The sequence below is a fragment of the Cherax quadricarinatus genome, chromosome 86 (assembly GCF_038502225.1).
Source record: "Cherax quadricarinatus isolate ZL_2023a chromosome 86, ASM3850222v1, whole genome shotgun sequence".
In the NCBI taxonomy this organism is placed as follows: Eukaryota; Metazoa; Arthropoda; class Malacostraca; order Decapoda; family Parastacidae; genus Cherax; species Cherax quadricarinatus.
Genome location: NC_091377.1, coordinates 10,431,640 through 10,453,058, shown reverse-complemented (window position 1 = coordinate 10,453,058; position 21,419 = coordinate 10,431,640). Strand labels below are relative to the sequence as shown.

General features: G+C 39.5%; 1 protein-coding gene across 7 annotated transcripts in view; it reads right to left on the bottom strand.

Moving 5' to 3' along the window:
- Positions 1-21,419, bottom strand: part of Scm (Polycomb protein Scm) — a 240,670-nt gene that overhangs the window by 168,437 nt on the left and 50,814 nt on the right. The window lies entirely within an intron of this gene.

The window sequence follows — 21,419 nt, the reverse complement described above, 5'->3', positions numbered from 1 at the left end:
ATATTTTCAATAGGGAATAAGTAGTACTATTGTTGAATTCAATGGTAGGGGCCATTGGAGGCCATACAGCACCTGCCAGAATGGAAGGGAATCAAGTTCGAGCCAAGGAAAAGGATAAATCCCATGGCACCTCCTTTGAGGTGGATATGTAATACTAACTCTCTCATATAAATAAAATCTTAGATAAGGTGATGTTTATATTCTGGAACTACACTATTCTGCAGTACATCCCTGGAATAACAGAAAATTGCCCATTGTTTTCTGTCTGAGTTTCTCAGTTGTTTAGTATCAGCAAGCCCCCTATCCAAACCATACAATTCAGCACCATTTCATTTTTTTTTATGGGAAGGGAGACATAAGCATCAAGGAACATCCACTGAGGGAATAATTTACCACTATATACCTGTGAACTGCGAGATAAATGACATGATATGCCTCACTGTACGTGTGTTCATCTACAAAAGCACATGCTATTTCTTCCAGAGACACCCATCTGTATACGTATGATGTTAGGTGCTAGTTGTACTATTCTTGTTTTCTCACAGTTTTTACCTGTACATTCTCACTAAGTTTGCTGAGGTATAAGTGCTACAGAATAGAAGGCTTGTTATTTGCAGAGTATGTCACTGCCCTGTCACCACAATCCACACTCCACCATGCATTTGAATAACCTCTTGTTTGGGTTATAATTTCCATGGCATCTTGGATTAACCCTTAAGCGGTCCAAACAGACTGACGTTCAAATTCGTATTGCTACAAAAGTAGATCTACTTTTTTTTTGTATATTTTCAAATATAACAAAAAAATGTAGATAAAAGTTTTTTTTACACGTTTTCAAATTTTTTTTTTTTTTTTATTATCACACTGGCCGATTCCCACCAAGGCAGGGCGGCCCGAAAAAGAAAAACTTTCACCATCATTCACTCCATCACTGTCTTGCCAGAAGGGTACTTTACACTACAGTTTTTAAACTGCAACATTAACACCCCTCCTTCAGAGTGCAGGCACTGTACTTCCCATCTCCAGGACTCAAGTCCAGCCTGCCGGTTTCCCTGAACCCCTTCATAAATGTTACTTTGCTCACACTCCAACAGCACGTCAAGTATTAAAAACCATTTGTCTCCATTCACTCCTATCAAACACGCTCACGCATGCCTGCTGGAAGTCCAAGCCCCTCGCACACAAAACCTCCTTTACCCCCTCTCTCCAACCTTTCCTAGGCCGACCCCTACCCCGCCTTCCTTCCACTACAGACTGATACACTCTTGAAGTCATTCTGTTTCGCTCCATTCTCTCTACATGTCCGAACCACCTAAACAACTCTTCCTCAGCCCTCTGGACAACAGTTTTGGTAATCCCGCACCTCCTCCTAACTTCCAAACTACGAATTCTCTGCATTATATTCACACCACACATTGCCCTCAGACATGACATCTCCACTGCCTCCAGCCTTCTCCTCGCTGCAACATTCATCACCCATGCTTCACACCCATATAAGAGCGTTGGTAAAACTATACTCTCATACATTCCCCTCTTTGCCTCCAAGGACAAAGTTCTTTGTCTCCACAGACTCCTAAGTGCACCACTCACTCTTTTCCCCTCATCAATTCTATGATTCACCTCATCTTTCATAGACCCATCCGCTGACACGTCCACTCTCAAATATCTGAATACATTCACCTCCTCCATACTCTCTCCCTCCAATCTGATATTCAATCTTTCATCACCTAATCTTTTTGTTATCCTCATAACCTTACTCTTTCCTGTATTCACCTTTAATTTTCTTCTTTTGCACACCCTACCAATTTCATCCACCAATCTCTGCAACTTCTCTTCAGAATCTCCCAAGAGCACAGTGTCATCAGCAAAGAGCAGCTGTGACAACTCCCACTTTGTGTGTGATTCTTTATCTTTTAACTCCACGCCTCTTGCCAAGACCCTCGCATTTACTTCTCTTACAACCCCATCTATAAATATATTAAACAACCACGGTGACATCACACATCCGTGTCTAAGGCCTACTTTTACTGGGAAATAATTTCCCTCTTTCCTACATACTCTAACTTGAGCCTCACTATCCTCGTAAAAACTCTTCACTGCTTTCAGTAACCTACCTCCTACACCATACACTTGCAACATCTGCCACATTGCCCCCCTATCCACCCTGTCATATGCCTTTTCCAAATCCATAAATGCCACAAAGACCTCTTTAGCCTTATCTAAATACTGTTCACTTATATGTTTCACTGTAAACACCTGGTCCACACACCCCCTACCTTTCCTAAAGTCTCCTTGTTCATCTGCTATCCTATTCTCTGTCTTACTCTTAATTCTTTCAATAATAACTCTACCATACACTTTACCAGGTATACTCAGCAGACTTATCCCCCTATAATTTTTGCACTCTCTTTTATCACCTTTGCCTTTATACAAAGGAACTATGCATGCTCTCTGCCAATCCCTAGGTACCTTACCCTCTTCCATACATTTATTAAATAATTGCACCAACCACTCCAAAACTATATCCCCACCTGCTTTTAACATTTCTATCTTTATCCCATCAATCCCGGCTGCCTTACCCCCTTTCATTTTACCTACTGCCTCACGAACTTCCCCCACACTCACAACTGGCTCTTCCTCACTCCTACAAGATGTTATTCCTCCTTGTCCTATACACGAAATCTCAGCTTCCCTATCTTCATCAACATTTAACAATTCCTCAAAATATTCCCTCCATCTTCCCAATACCTCTACCTCTCCATTTAATAACTCTCCTCTCCTATTTTTAACTGACAAATCCATTTGTTCTCTAGGCTTTCTTAACTTGTTAATCTCACTCCAAAACTTTTTCTTATTTTCAACAAAATTTGTTGATAACATCTCACCCACTCTCTCATTTGCTCTCTTTTTACATTGCTTCACCACTCTCTTAACCTCTCTCTTTTTCTCCATATACTCTTCCCTCCTTGCATCACTTCTACTTTGTAAAAACTTCTCATATGCTAACTTTTTCTCCCTTACTACTCTCTTTACATCATCATTCCATCAATCGCTCCTCTTCCCTCCCGCACCCACTTTCCTGTAACCACAAACTTCTGCTGAACACTCTAACACTATATTTTTAAACCTACCCCATACCTCTTTGACCCCAATGCCTATGCTCTCATTAGCCCATCTATCCTCCAATAGCTGTTTATATCTTACCCTAACTGCCTCCTCTTTTAGTTTATAAACCTTCACCTCTCTCTTCCCTGATGCTTCTATTCTCCTTGTATCCCATCTACCTTTTACTCTCAGTGTAGCTACAACTAGAAAGTGATCTGATATATCTGTGGCCCCTCTATAAACATGTACATCCTGAAGTCTACTCAACAGTCTTTTATCTACCAATACATAATCCAACAAACTACTGTCATTTCGCCCTACATCATATCTTGTATACTTATTTGTCCTCTTTTTCTTAAAATATGTATTACCTATAACATGCGTGAGCGTGTTTGATAGGAGTGAATGGAGACAAATGGTTTTTAATACTTGACGTGCTGTTGGAGTGTGAGCAAAGTAACATTTATGAAGGGATTCAGGGAAACCGGCAGGCCGGACTTGAGTCCTGGAGATGGGAAGTACAGTGCCTGCACTCTGAAGGAGGGGTGTTAATGTTGCAGTTTAAAAACTGTAGTGTAAAGCACCCTTCTGGCAAGACAGTGATGGAGTGAATGATGGTGAAAGTTTTTCTTTTTCGGGCCACCCTGCCTTGGTGGGAATCGGCCAGTGTGATAATAATAAAAAAAAAAATAACTAAACCCCTTTCTATACAAAGTTCAATCAAAGGGCTCCCATTATCATTTACACCTGGCACCCCAAACTTACCTACCACACCCTCTCTAAAAGTTTCTCCTACTTTAGCATTCAGGTCCCCAACCACAATTACTCTCTCACTTGGTTCAAAGGCTCCTATACATTCACTTAACATCTCCCAAAATCTCTCTCTCTCCTCTACATTCCTCTCTTCTCCAGGTGCATACACGCTTATTATGACCCACTTTTCGCATCCAACCTTTACTTTAATCCACATAATTCTTGAATTTACACATTCATATTCTCTTTTCTCCTTCCATAACTGATCATTTAACATTACTGCTACCCCTGCCTTTGCTCTAACTCTCTCAGATACTCCAGATTTAATCCCATTTATTTCCCCCCACTGAAACTCCCCTACCCCCTTCAGCTTTGTTTCGCTTAGGGCCAGGACATCCAACTTCTTTTCATTCATAACATCAGCAATCATCTGTTTCTTGTCATCCGCACTACATCCACGCACATTTAAGCATCCCAGTTTTATAAAGTTTTTCTTCTCTTTTTTAGTAAATGTCTACAGGAGAAGGGGTTACTAGCCCATTGCTCCCGGCATTTTAGTCGCCTCATACGACACGCATGGCTTACGGAGGAAAGATTCTTTTCCACTTCCCCATGGACAATAGAAGAAATAAAGAAGAACAAGAGCTATTTAGAAAAAGGAGAAAAACCTAGATGTATGTATATATATATGCATGTGCGTGTCTGTGAAGTGTGACCAAAGTGTAAGTAGGAGTAGCAAGATATCCCTGTTATCTAGCGTGTTTATGAGACAGAAAAAGAAACCAGCAATCCTACCATCATGCAAAACAGTTACAGGTTTCTGTTTCACAGTCATCTACATTTTTTTACATACTTTCAGATGTTGAAAAAACGTATATATACGTTTGGACCATTTAAGGGTTAATACGTCATTTTTTTCTCCACATCCTTTGTTTATGTGAGGATTCACTTCCTCTTGGCATCTGTCCCACTAAACATGATGTCAGGTCCACCTGGGATGCACCTGCATACGCTGTCCTTATTCCAGACCATTAACCCTTTGACTGTCTTGGTCGTATTTATATGCCTTACAAGCCAATGTGTTTGATGTATATACAGTGGAACCCCGGTTTGTGATATTAATCCGTTCCCGAGAGCTCATCATAAACCAAAATTATCGGAAAGAGAATCAATTTTCCCCATAAGAAATAATGGAAATCAAATTAATCCATGCAAGACACCCAAAAGTATGAAAAAAAAACTTTTACCACATGAAATATTAAGTTTAATGCAATAGAATAATTACAATAACAACACTAACAATAGAATAATTGACACTTACCTTTAATGAAGATCTGATGATGATTGATGGGATGGGAGGAGGGGAGAGAGTTGAACCTATTGTTTAGAAGGGGAATCCCCCTCCATTAGGACTTAAGGTAGCAAGTCCTTTTCTGGGGTTACTTCCCTTCTTCTTTTAATGTCACTAGGACAAGGTTAAGAGTCACTGGACTTCTGTCGCACAACATATCTGTCCATAGAGGCCTGTACCTCTCGTTCCTTTATGACTTTCCTAAAGTGGTTCACAACATTGTCAGTGTAATAGTCACCAGCACGGCTTGCAATAGCTGTGTTAGGGTGATTTTCATCCATAAGGGTTTGCAGTTCAACCCACTGTGCACACATTTCCTTAATTTTTGAAGTAGGCACAATGGATTCCACAACTGGCATAGGCTTCTCAGGGTTAGCCCCAAACCCTTCAAAATCTTTCTTAATTTCCATACTAATTCTCACCCTTTTTACCACGGGGTTTTCAAATTCAAAGTTTATTCTCTATAAGGATTACAATGCTGAGTTTACAGAATTTGGTTATTGTGTGGTTTACATGTAGTAAAATAATAATTACAGAGTGTACCACTAGAACACCTAGCATGGCTAGGTATTTCGGGCAGACTTAAATTAAATCTTAAGTTTAAAATATTACAAAATTATGAGGTAAGTTGGTATTATGGCTAAGTGACTAAATACTAGTTTGTGACTTTAGCAATGTGAATGCTCTTGTTTTGGCACTAGAAGCTTTCTTGGGGCCCATGGTGACTTATTTTGCAGAAACAAGCACCAAAAACAGTGATAATATGGCTAATATGGAATGTACCGAATGTATCCTTAGATGCGCGCACACTGGCTGGCTTGTAAACACTGGCACACACGGGGCAGTTCAGGCCACACGTGGACACGTCTCGTACGAATCGTATCACATACCGGGTTTCGTAACGGGAACCGAGGCAAATTCTTTGCGATATAATGCATTGGATACCGGATTTATCGGATACCGATAGCATTGCAAACCGGGTGTCCACTGTATACTCAAAAATTCTAGCGGCTTCAAATCAAGCGGGAGAAAGCTGGTAGGCCCACATGTGAGAGAATGGGTCTGTGTGGTCAGTGCGTACTGTATAAAAAAATCTTGCAGCATGCAGTGCATAATGATAAAAAAAAAACTCGGATCGTGTTTTTGGATTAAAGTGCCGAATTTGAGGTGTATTTTCGTATAGTATTTATGGTTGTATTCTCGTTTTCTTGGTCTCATTTGATAGAATGGAAAACATATTGCAGAAATAGAGATGATTTTGATTAGTTTCACGATGAATATGACCTTGAAATTGAGTTCAAAGTAGTGGAAATGTTCAATTTTTACCTATGTTCAAGAGTAAGCAAATCACACCACATGTCCAATACACGTCAACTGGAGAGTCTAATATTCTTTCACTTGTGCATTGATATTATTTATACCATTTTTACAATAATGCAATAGTCTGCATAACAGTAAATCTTCTATTTTGTGTGAATAAAAAATCAAAATAGAAAGCAAGAGTAATATAAGAGGGACCTAGAGATGTGACTAATGAACAGAGGATGTTATTTTAGTGCCAAGAATGTCTGCATTGTTTATTCTGGACCATATTTTCAAATTGGCATTTTTTTTAATTTGCGTGAAATTGGCCAAATTGCCAAATTCTGACCACGTTATTGGGTAGTTGAAATTGGTAAATGGGCAGTTTCTTGTACTCAATTGATAGAAAAAATGGAGTTCTAAAGAAATAGCTATGAGTTTGGTCGACTGGAACACTGGAATTGGCCAAAAATAGGGCTCAAAGTCGGCGAAATCACCAATGCACATATATTGCTGAGATTGCTAACTTTGCGGGAGCGTAATTCCGTAAGTTTTCGATCAAACTTTGTACGTTTAGTGTCATTACCATTGGAAAAAGATTCTCTATCATTTCATAAGAAAAAAAAAAAAAATTTCCAAAAATTTTTTGACACCACCCTTCTGGCAAGACAGTGATGGAGTGAATGATGGTGAAAGTTTTTCTCTTTTCGGGCCACCCTGCCTTGGTGGGAATCGGCCAATGTGATAATAATATATATATATATATATATATATATATATATATATATATATATATATATATATATATATATATATATATATATATATATATATATATATATATATATTATATTTTTTATTATCACACTGGCCGATTCCCACCAAGGCAGGGTGGCCCGAAAAAGAAAAACTTTCACCATCATTCACTCCATCACTGTCTTGCCAGAAGGGTGCTTTACACTACAGTTTTTAAACTGCAACATTAACACCCCTCCTTCAGAGTGCAGGCACTGTATTTCCCATCTCCAGGACTCAAGTCCGGCCTGCCGGTTTCCCTGAACCCCTTCATAAATGTTACTTTGCTCACACTCCAACAGCACGTCAAGTATTAAAAACCATTTGTCTCCATTCACTCCTATCAAACACGCTCACGCATGCCTGCTGGAAGTCCAAGCCCCTCGCACACAAAACCTCCTTTACCCCCTCCCTCCAACCTTTCCTAGGCCGACCCCTACCCCGCCTTCCTTCCACTACAGACTGATACACTCTTGAAGTTATTCTGTTTCGCTCCATTCTCTCCACATGTCCGAACCACCTCAACAACCCTTCCTCAGCCCTCTGGACAACAGTTTTGGTAATCCCGCACCTCCTCCTAACTTCCAAACTACGAATTTTCTGCATTATATTCACACCACACATTGCTCTCAGACATGACATCTCCACTGCCTCCAGCCTTCTCCTCGCTGCAACATTCATCACCCATGCTTTACACCCATATAAGAGCGTTGGTAAAACTATACTCTCATACTTTTCCCTCTTTGCCTCCAAGGACAAAGTTCTTTGTCTCCAGAGACTCCTAAGTGCACCACTCACCCTTTTCCCCTCATCAATTCTATGATTCACCTCATCTTTCATAGACCCATCCGCTGACACGTCCACTCCCAAATATCTGAATACATTCACCTCCTCCATACTCTCTCCCTCCAATCTGATATCCAATATATATATACTTGGGACCTGACGATCTGTTGGAGTGTGAGCAGGGTAATATTTAGTGAAGGGATTCAGGGAAACCGGTTATTTTCATATAATCGGACTTGAGTCCTGGAAATGGGAAGTACAATGCCTGCACTTTAAAGGAGGGGTTTGGGATATTGGCAGTTTGGAGGGATATGTTGTGTATCTTTATATGTGCATGCTTCTAGACTGTTGTATTCTGAGCACCTCTGCAAAAACAGTGATAATGTGCAAGTGTGGTGAAAGTGTTGAATGATGATGAAAGTATTTTCTTTTTGGGGATTTTCTTTCTTTTTTGGGTCACCCTGCCTCGGTGGGAGACGGCCGACTTGTTGAAATATATATATATATATATATATATATATATATATATATATATATATATATATATATATATATATATATATATATATATATATATATACATGTATATATATATATATATATATATATATATATATATATATATATATATATATATATATATATATATATATATATATATATTATTCTATTATCACACTGACCGATTCCCACCAAGGCACAATAAGATCACAATAAGATCACAGTAAACAGGTGATTTCAGAATATGCAAAACAACCACTGTGAGAGAATAGAGAAATTCCAAGCGCTTTCGTGACTACTCACATTATCAAGGAACATTTTCATTGTTCCTTGATAATGTGAGTAGTCACGAAAGCGCTTGGAATTTCTCTATTCTTTCACAGTGGTTGTTTTGTGTGTGTGTGTGTGTGTACTCACCTAGTTGTACTCACCTAGTTGAGGTTGCGGGGGTCGAATCCGAGCTCCTGGCCCCGCCTCTTCACTGAACGCTACTAGGTCACTCTCCCTGAGCCGTGTGCTTTATCATACCTCTGCTTAAAGCTATGTATGGATACTGCCTCCACTACATCGCTTCCCAAACTATTCCACTTACTGACTACTCTGTGGCTGAAGAAATACTTCCTAACATCCCTGTGATTCATCTGTGTCTTCAGCTTCCAACTGTGTCCCCTTGTTACTGTGTCCAATCTCTGGAACATCCTGTCTTTGTCCACCTTGTCAATTCCTCTCAGTATTTTGTATGTCATTATCATGTCCCCCCTATCTCTCCTGTCCTCCAGTGTCGTCAGGTTGATTTCCCTTAACCTCTCCTCATAGGACATACCTCTTAGCTCTGGGACTAGTCTTGTTGCAAACCTTTGCACTTTCTCTAGTTTCTTCACGTGCTTGGCTAGGTGTGGGTTCCAAACTGGTGCCGCATACTCCAATATGGGCCTAACGTACACGGTGTACAGGGTCCTGAATGATTCCTTATTAAGATGTCGGAATGCTGTTCTGAGGTTTGCTAGGCGCCCATATGCTGCAGCAGTTATTTGGTTGATGTGCGCTTCAGGAGATGTGCCTGGTGTTATACTCACCCCAAGATCTTTTTCCTTGAGTGAGGTTTGTAGTCTCTGACCCCCTAGACTGTACTCCGTCTGCGGCCTTCTTTGCCCTTCCCCAATCTTCATGACTTTGCACTTGGTGGGATTGAACTCCAGGAGCCAATTGCTGGACCAGGTCTGCAGCCTGTCCAGATCCCTTTGTAGTTCTGCCTGGTCTTCGATCGAGTGAATTCTTCTCATCAACTTCACGTCATCTGCAAACACGGACACCTCAGAGTCTATTCCTTCCGTCATGTCGTTCACAAATACCAGAAACAGCACTGGTCCTAGGACTGACCCCTGCGGGACCCCGCTGGTCACAGGTGCCCACTCTGACACCTCGCCACGTGTGTGTGTGTGTGTGTGTGTGTGTGTGTGTGTGTGTGTGTGTGTGTGTGTGTGTGTGTGTGTGTGTGTGTGTGTGTGTGAGAGTGTGTGTGTGTGAGAGTGTGTGTGTGTGAGAGTGTGTGTGTGTGAGAGTGTGAGTGTGTGTGTGTGTGTGTGTGTGTGTGTGTGTGTGTGTGTGTGTGAGTGTGTGTGTATGTATGTATGTTTGTATGTATGTATGTATGTATGTATGTATGAATGTATGTATGTATGTATGTATATAATATATATATATATATATATATATATATATATATATATATATATATATATATATATATATATATATATATATATATATATATATATATATATATATTTATTTATTTATTATTATTATCACACTGGCCGATTCCCACCAAGGCAGGGCGGCCCGAAAAAGAAAAACTTTCACCATCATTCACTCCATCACTGTCTTGCCAGAAGGGTGCTTTACACTACAGTTTTTAAACTGCAACATTAACACCCCTCCTTCAGAGTGCAGGCACTGTACTTCCCATCTCCAGGACTCAAGTCCGGCCTGCCGGTTTCCCTGAACCCCTTCACAAATGTTACTTTGCTCACACTCCAACAGCACGTCAAGTATTAAAAACCATTTGTCTCCATTCACTCCTATCAAACACGCTCACGCATGCCTGCTGGAAGTCTAAGCCCCTCGCACACAAAACCTCCTTTACCCCCTCCCTCCAACCTTTCCTAGGCCGACCCCTACCCCGCCTTCCTTCCACTACAGACTGATACACTCTTGAAGTCACTCTGTTTCGCTCCATTCTCTCTACATGTCCGAACCACCTCAACAACTCTTCCTCAGCCCTCTGGACAACAGTTTTGGTAATCCCGCACCTCCTCCTAACTTCCAAACTACGAATTCTCTGCATTACATTCACACCACACATTGCCCTCACACATGACATCTCCACTGCCTCCAGCCTTCTCCTCGCTGCAACATTCATCACCCATGCTTCACACCCATATAAGAGCGTTGGTAAAACTATACTCTCATACATTCCCCTTTTTGCCTCCAAGGACAAAGTTCTTTGTCTCCACAGACTCCAAAGTGCACCACTCACCCTTTTCCCCTCATCAATTCTATGATTCACCTCATCTTTCATAGACCCATCCGCTGACACGTCCACTCCCAAATATCTGAATACATTCACCTCCTCCATACTCTCTCCCTCCAATCTGATATCCAATCTTTCATCACCTAATCTTTTTGTTATCCTCATAACCTTACTCTTTCCTGTATTCACTTTTAATTTTCTTCTTTTGCACACCCTACCAAATTCATCCACCAATCTCTGCAACTTCTCTTCAGAATCTCCCAAGAGCACAGTCATCAGCAAAGAGCAACTGTGACAACTCCCACTTTATGTGTGATTCTTTATCTTTTAACTCCACACCTCTTGCCAAGACCCTCGCATTTACTTCTCTTACAACCCCATCTATAAATATATTAAACAACCACAGTGACATCACACATCCTTGTCTAAGGCCTACTTTTACTGGGAAATAATTTCCCTCTTTCCTACATACTCTAACTTGAGCCTCACTATCCTCGTAAAAACTCTTCACTGCTTTCAGTAACCTACCTCCTACACCATACACCTGCAACATCTGCCACATTGCCCCCCTATCCACCCTGTCATATGCCTTTTCCAAATCCATAAATGCCACAAAGACCTCTTTAGCCTTATCTAAATACTGTTCACTTATATGTTTCACTGTATATATAAATATATATATATATATATATAAATATATATATATATATATAAATATATATATATATATATATATTTATATATATATATATATATTTATATATATATATATATATATATATATATATATATATATATATACATATATATATATATATATATATATATATATATATATATACATTATATATATATATATATATATATATATATACATATATATATATATATATATATATATATACAGTGGACCCCCGCATAACGATTACCTCCGAATGCGACCAATTATGTAAGTGTATTTATGTAAGTGCGTTTGTACGTGTATGTTTCGGGGTCTGAAATGGACTAATCTACTTCACAATATTTCTTATGGGAACAAATTCGGTCAGTACTGGCACCTGAACATACTTCTGGAGTGAAAAAATATCGTTAACCGGGGGTCCACTGTATATATATGTATATGTATATATATATATGTATATGTATATATATATATGTATATGTATATATATATATGTATATGTATATATATATATGTATATGTATATATATGTATATGTATATATAACATTTTTTTTTTTCAACAAGTCGGCCGTCTCCCACCGAGGCAGGGTGACCCAAAAAAGAAAGAAAATCCCAAAAAAAGAAAATACTTTCATCATCATTCACCACTTTCACCACACTCGCACATTATCACTGTTTTTGCAGAGGTGCTCAGAATACAACAGTCTAGAAGCATACACATATAAAGATACACAACATATCCCTCCAAACTGCCAATATCCCAAACCCCTCCTTTAAAGTGCAGGCATTGTACTTCCCATTTCCAGGACTCAAGTCCGACTATATGAAAATAACCGGTTTCCCTGAATCCCTTCACTAAATATTACCCTGCTCACACTCCAACAGATCGTCAGATCCCAAGTACCATTCGTCTCCATTCACTCCTATCTAACACGCTCACGCACGCTTGCTGGAAGTCGAAGCCCCTTACTCACAAAACCTCCTTTACCCCCTCTCTCCAACCCTTTCGAGGACGACCCCTACCCCGCCTTCCTTCCCCTATAGATTTATATGCTTTCCATGTCATTCTACTTTGTTCCATTCTCTCTAAATGACCAAACCACCTCAACAACCCCTCTTCTGCCCTCTGACTAATACTTTTATTAACTCCACACCTTCTCCTAATTTCCACACTCCGAATTTTCTGCATAATATTTACACCACACATTGCCCTTAAACAGGACATCTCCACTGCCTCCAACCGTCTCCTCGCTGCTGCATTTACCACCCAAGCTTCACACCCATATAAGAGTGTTGGTACTACTATACTTTCATACATTCCCTTCTTTGCCTCCATAGATAACGTTTTTTGACTCCACATATACCTCAACGCACCACTCACCTTTTTTCCCTCATGAATTCTATGATTAACCTCATCCTTCATAAATCCATCCGCCAACACGTCAACTCCGAAGTATCTGAAAACATTCACTTCTTCCATACTCCTCCTCCCCAATTTGATATCCAATTTTTCTTTATCTAAATCATTTGACACCCTCATCACCTTACTCTTTTCTATGTTCACTTTCAACTTTCTACCTTTACACACATTCCCAAACTCATCCACTAACCTTTGCAATTTTTCTTTAGAATCTCCCATAAGCACAGTATCATCAGCAAAAAGTAACTGTGTCAATTCCCATTTTGAATTTGATTCCCCATAATTTAATCCCACCCCTCTCCCAAACACCCTAGCATTTACTTCCTTTACAACCCCATCTATAAATATATTAAACAACCATGGTGACATTACACATCCCTGTCTAAGACCTACTTTTACCGGGAAGTAGTCTCCCTCTCTTCTACACACCCTAACCTGAGCCTCACTATCCTCATAAAAACTCTTTACAGCATTTAATAACTTACCACCTATTCCATATACTTGCAACATCTGCCACATTGCTCCTCTATCCACTCTATCATATGCCTTTTCTAAATCCATAAATGCAATAAAAACTTCCCTATCTTTATCTAAATACTGTTCACATATATGCTTCAATGTAAACACCTGATCTACACATTCCCTACCCACTATAAAACCTCCTTGCTCATCCGCAATCCTACATTCTGTCTTACCTCTAATTCTTTCAATTATAACCCTACCGTACACTTTTCCTGGTATACTCAGTAAGCTTATTCCTCTATAATTTTTACAGTCTCTTTTGTCCCCTTTCCCTTTATATAAAGGGACTATACATGCTCTCTGCCAATCCCTAGGTACCTTCCCCTCTTTCATACATTTATTAAACAAAAGTACCAACCACTCCAACACTATATCCCCCCTGCTTTTAACATTTCTGTCATGATCCCATCAGTTCCAGCTGCTTTACCCCCTTTCATTTTACGTAATGCCTCACGTACCTCCCCCACACTTACATTCTGCTCTTCTTCACTCCTAAAAGATGGTATACCTCCCTGACCAGTGCATGAAATTACTGCCTCTGTTTCTTCCTTAACATTTAAAAGTTCCTCAAAATATTCTCGCCATCTACCAAATACCTCCATCTCCCCATCTACTAACTCCCCTACTCTGTTTTTAACTGACAAATCCATATTTTCCCTAGGCTTTCTTAACTTGTTTAACTCACTCCAAAATTTTTTCTTATTTTCATTAAAATTTCTTGACAGTGCCTCTCCCACTCTATCATCTACTCTCCTTTTGCACTCTCTCACCACTCTCTTTACCTTTCTTTTACTCTCCATATACTCTGCTCTTCTTATAACACTTCTGCTTTGTAAAAACCTCTCATAAGCTACCTTTTTCTCTTTTATCACACCCTTTACTTCATCATTCCACCAATCACTCCTCTTTCCTCCTGCCCCCACCCTCCTATAACCACAAACTTCTGTCCCACATTCTAATACTGCATTTTTAAAACTATTCCAACCCTCTTCAACCCCCCCACTACTCATCTTTGCACTAGCCCACCTTTCTGCCAATAGTCGCTTATATCTCACCCGAACTTCCTCCTCCCTTAGTTTATACACTTTCACCTCCCTCTTACTTGTTGTTGCCACCTTCCTCTTTTCCCATCTACCTCTTACTCTAACTGTAGCTACAACTAAATAATGATCCGATATATCAGTTGCCCCTCTATTAACTGTAGCTACAACTAAATAATGATCCGATATATCAGTTGCCCCTCTATAAACATGTACATCCTGGAGCCTACCCATCAACCTTTTATCCACCAATACATAATCTAATAAACTACTTTCATTACGTGCTACATCATACCTTGTATATTTATCCTCTTTTTCATAAAATATGTATTACTTATTACCAAATTTCTTTCTACACATAGCTCAATTAAAGGCTCCCCATTTACATTTACCCCTGGCACCCCAAATTTACCTACTACTCCTTCCATAACAATTTTACCCACTTTAGCATTGAAATCCCCAACCACCATTACTCTCACACTTGATTCAAAACTCCCCACGCATTCACTCAACATTTCCCAGAATCTCTCTCTCTCCTCTACACTTCTCTCTTCTCCAGGTGCATACATGCTTATTATAACCCACTTTTCACATCCAATCTTTATTTTACTCCACATAATCCTTGAATTAATACATTTATAGTCCCTCTTTTCCTGCCATAGCTTATCCTTCAACATTATTGCTACTCCTTCTTTAGCTCTAACTCTATTTGAAACCCCTGACCTAATCCCATTTATTCCTCTCCACTGAAACTCTCCCACCCCCTTCAGCTTTGTTTCACTTAAAGCCAGGACATCCAGCTTCTTCTCATTCATAACATCCACAATCATCTCTTTCTTATCATCTGCACAACATCCACGCACATTCAGACTTCCCACTTTGACAATTTTCTTCTTCTTATTCTTTTTAGTAATCTTTACAGGAAAAGGGGTTACTAGCCCATTGTTCCCGGCATTTTAGTTGACTTTTACAACATGCATGGCTTACGGAGGAAAGATTCTTATTCCACTTCCCCATGGATAAAATATATATATATATATATATAATATACATATATATATATATATATATATATATATATAATATACATATATATATATATAATATACATATATATATATATATATAATATACATATATATATATATAATATACATATATATATATATAATATACATATATATATATATATAATATACATATATATATATATATAATATACATATATATATATATAATATACATATATATATATATATAATATACATATATATATATATAATATACATATATATATATATATAATATACATATATATAAGATATATATAATATACATATATATATAATATACATATATATATATATATGCAATAAGATCACAGTAAACAGGTGATTTCAGAATATGCAAAACAACCACTCTGAAAGAACAGAGAAATTCCAAGCGCTTTCGTGAGTAGTCACGAAAGCGCTTGGAATTTCTCTATTCTTTCAGAGTGGTTGTTTTGCATATATATACACACACACACACACACACACACACAGAGTGGTTCCTCGTTTTTCGTAATTAATCCGTTCCTGGAGCCGTTACTATAAACGAAATTTACGATTTGCGAATCAATTTTCCCCATAAGAAATAATGTAAATACAATTAATCCGTTCCTGACACCCAGAAGTATTAAAACCAAAAAAAATTTTACATGAAATATACATGTAGTACATAAACAATACAATGGGAAATGATGAATGAAACATTAACAGCATAACACTTACCTTTATTGGAGATTCTTCTTAGTGTATGGGAGACTGGAGGAGGAGGAGAGTGGATTGTTTATAGTTTGGAAGGGGAATCCTCTTCCAGCAACACCTCAGGTACCAATTGCGTTTCTGGGGTTGCTTGTCTTCTCTGTTTCTTAATGCCACAAGGACCACCTTGAGAATCACTGGAGTCCTGTCTCGCAAAATAACTGTGGAGAGAGCTCTGTTTCTGGCGTCTCTTTAACACTTCCCTAAAATGGCCCAAGACTTTGTCACTGTACATGTTGCCAATATGGCTTGCAACAACCTTGTTAGGGTGATGTTTCTCCATAAAGCTTTCCATCTTACCCCACATAGTAAAAATCTCTTTAATTTCTGAAGAAGGCACCTTCTTCCATCTCTCTTCCTCCTCTGTAGCAAGATTCTGAGCTGCGATGTGTTGCTCTTCCTGCTGAAGTTCTTGCAGCTCCTCAGTGGTGAGCTCTTCATTGTGGTCTTCCACCAATTCTTCCACATCCTCCAAACTCACATCCAACCCCATGGAACTCCCCAGTGCCACAATTGATTTTACAACAGACATAGGCTCATCAGGGTCAGTCCCAAACCCTTCAAAATCCCTCTTGTCGACACAATCTGGCCACAATTTTCTCCAGGCAGAGTTCAAAGTCCTGGTAGTCACTCCCTCCCAAGCCATACCTATAAGGGTTATGCAATGGAGGATGCTGAAGTGTTCTCTCCAAAATTCCCTTAGGGTCAAGTGAGTGTCTGAGGTCACAGTCAAGCACCTGTGAAACATTGCTTTTGTGTAGAGTTTTTTAAAGTTTGCAATGACCTGCTGGTCCATGGGCTGGAGGAGAGGAGTGGTATTCGGGGGCAAGAACTTTACTGTGATGAACCCAAACTCCTCGAAAATTAGGTCATCCAAGTTTGGAGGATGAGCAGGTGCATTGTCCATTACTAGCAGGCATTTCAGATCCAATTTCTTTTCCAGGAGATACTCCTTCACACTAGGGCCAAACACTTCATTGAACCACTCAACGAAAATTTCCCTCGTGACCCATGCCTTACTATTAGATTTCAAAAACACACACAATTTACTCTTCATAACATTGTTTTTCCTGAACACTCTGGGATTTTCAGAATGGTACACTAGTAATGGCTTCACTTTGAAATCCCCACTAGCATTAGCACAGAACATTAGCGTCAGCCTGTCTTTCATAGGCTTGTGTCCTGGCATTGCCTTTTCCTCTTGTGCAATGAAGGTCCTCTTTGGCATTTTCTTCCAAAAGAGGCCTGTTTCATCACAATTGAACACTTATTCAGGTTTCAGTCCTTCAGCCTCTATGTACTGGAATTCATGCACATATTTTTCAGCCGCCTTGTGGTCCGAACTGGCAGCCTCACCATGCCTTACCACACTGTGTATGCCAGTACGGTTCTTAAATCTCTCAAACCAGCCTTTGCTGGCCTTAAATTCACTCACATCACCACTATTTGCAGGCAATTTCTTTACCAAATCTTCATGCAACTGCCTAGCCTTTTCACAAATAATCGAAGTCATAAGAGTATCTCCTGCTAATGGTTTCTCATTTATCCACACCAATAATAACTTCTCAACCTCTTCGAGTACTGGTGATCTCATTTTTGTCAGCATAGTTACCCGGTTTGCAACAACAGCATCCTTGATTTTCTTTTTCTTGGCCACTATGGAACATAAGGTTGTGTAGGGTTTCTTATACATCCTGGCCAGTTCGGCCACACTTGTACCACTTTAATATTGTTCAATGATGGTTTTCTTAAATTCAATCGTATTTCTCACCTTCTTTACCACAGGCTTGGCACTAGGAGCTTTCTTTAGAGCCATGGTAGCTTATTTAGTACTTGCAAGCACTAAAATAAATGGAATATGAAATATTTCGCTGGAGCACGTGAGGGGACCTTCGCTCACTGGTAAACAATGCCACACTGGCTGCCGCCACGGCTCATGCCGTGGGTACGCGTCCGGGACGAATTACGGCTCACGAGTCAACTTATGAAAAGCGAGTCCATGTTTATACGAAAATAACCCTATGATTGGCGAAATTTATGATTGCCGGGAACTACGAAAAGCGAGGGACCACTGTATATATATACACATACGTGTATATATATATATATATATATATGTATGTATGTATTTTAACCCGTAAACGGTCCAAGCAGATCTACGTTCACATGTGTAGTGCTACAAAAGTAGATCTACGTTTTTTTTACATATATTTTCAAATATAACAAAAAAAAAAGTAGATCAAAGTTTTTTTTTACACATTTTCAAATGTAAAAAACAAAAAGAAGATCTACTTTTTTTACATACTTTCAAATGTTGAAAAAACGTATATATACGTTTGGACCGTTTACGAGTTAACAAGTCGGCCGTCTCCCACTGAGGCAGGGTGACCCAAAAAGAAAGAAACTCCCCCCCAAAAATACTTTCATCATCATTCAACGCTTTCACCTCACTCACACATAATCACTGTTTTTGCAGAGGTGCTCAGAATACAACAGTTTAGAAGTACATGTATATATAAAGATACACTACATATCCCTCCAAACTGCCAATATCCCAAACCCCTTCTTTAAAGCGCAGGCATTGTACTTCCCATTTCCAGGACTCAAGTCTGGCTATATAAAAATAACGGCACTCTCAAATTATGACCAAAACTTTCCATTCGGCAAGTGGTCTTTCAAATACGGCGCAACCACCTGGTTTGTTTACAATGTCCATGAGCACATCTCTCTATTATGTAATAATAATCACTCTTGGGCAAATTAAATGTCTAATTTTACGTCAATATAGACATTTTCATTAATCCATCTATGATATTTTCTTCAAAATTATATAAAAAATGCATTACATAGCATATAAGCATGCTGTTTATATTCTATGGAGGTGTGGTTGCCAGGTGGAGGCAAAACATTACGTAATACTAATTATAATCACTCTTGGGCACATTAAATGTCTTATTTTACGTTAATATAGACATTTTCATTAATCCATCTATTATATTTTCTTCAAAATTATATAATAAACACATTACATAACATATAAACATTCTGTTTATATGCTATGGAGGTGTGGTAGCCGGGCAGAGGGAAAACACTACGTCACTCCCCTTAATAATGCTTTTGTTTACAATTCTCGGCATGAATTATTCATTACTTCTCCCTTTGTTTATGATGACATCTAAAGGTATTTGTTAGAAACAATTAAACTCAGTGAACATGATATGTCGATGGTAATAATGTGGCTCTGGGCCACGTTAAATATCGTGTAGCTATATAGCCCAGGCTGACTACATACCTACAGTACTGTATTATTATAACTGATAATTATACGTATGTGTACCTGTACCTAAGTAAACTTACACACTGTGCTGGCATGCAGGTACACATTAAAATCACCTAAGAGTGTCTTATTAGTCTTGATGATGCCATATTAATGATGATAATAATAATAATAAAGATAATAATAATAATTCTAGGTAGTAGGTTGGTAGACAGCAACCGCCCAGGGAGGTACTACCGTCCTGCCAAGTGAGTGTAAAACGAAAGCCTGTAATTGTTTTACATGATGGTAGGATTGCTGGTGTCCTTTTTTCTGTCTCATAAACATGCAAGATTTCAGGTACGTCTTGCTACTTCTACTTACACTTAGGTCACACTACACATACATGTACAAGCATATATACATGCACCCCTCTGGGTTTTCTTTTATTTTCTTTCTAGTTCTTGTTCTTGTTTATTTCCTCTTATCTCCATGGGGAAGTGGAACAGAATTCTTCCTCTGTAAGTCATGTGTGTTGTAAGAGGCGACTAAAATGCCGGTAGCAAGGGGCTAGTAACCCCTTCTCCCGTATAAATTACTAAATTTAAAAAGAGAAACTTTCATTTTTCTTTTTGGGCCACCCTGCCTTGGTGGGATACGGCCGGTTTGTTGAAAAAAAAAAAAAAATAATCACTCTAAGGAGCATTAAATATCGTATAAAAAATTAATATAGACATTTTGCTTAATCCATCTAAATACACCCCACAGTAGAATAAATTAACATAAATATGAGATGTGGTAGCCAGGTGACTTGTGGGACTTGTGGTAGCCAGGGGACTTGTGGTAGCCAGGCAACTTGTGGGGCCTGTGGTAGCCAGGCGACTTGTGGGACTTGTGGTAGCCAGGCAACTTATAGGACTTGTGGTAGCCAGGCAACTTGTAGGACTTGTGGTAGCCAGGCGACTTGTGGGACTTGTGGTAGCCAGGCAACTTGTAGGACTTGTGGTAGCCAGGCAACTTGTAGGACTTGTGGTAGCCAGGCAACTTGTGGGACTTGTGGTAGCCAGGCAACTTGTAGGACTTGTGGTAGCCAGGCAACTTGTAGGACTTGTGGTAGCCAGGTGACTTGTGGGACTTGTGGTAGCCAGGCAACTTGTAGGACTTGTGGTTTACCTGGAGTTTACCTGGAGAGAGTTCCGGGGGTCAACGCCCCCGCGGCCCGGTCTGTGACCAGGCCTCCTTAGGTCAGTGTCCCAGGATGCGACCCACACCAGTCGACTAACACCCAGGTACCCATTTTACTGATGGGGAACATAGACAACAGGTTGAAAGAAACACGTCCAATGTTTCTACTCTGGCTGGGAATCGAACCCAGGCCCTCGCCGTGTGAAGCGAGAGCGTTAACCACCAGGCCACCAGAGCCCACAGAGCCAGGTGACTTGTGGGACTTGTGGTAGCCAGGTGACTTGTGGGACTTGTGGTAGCCAGGCAACTTGTGGGACTTGTGGTATCCAGACAACTTGAAGGACTTGTGGCAGCCAGGCAACTTGTGGTGGCCAGGCAACT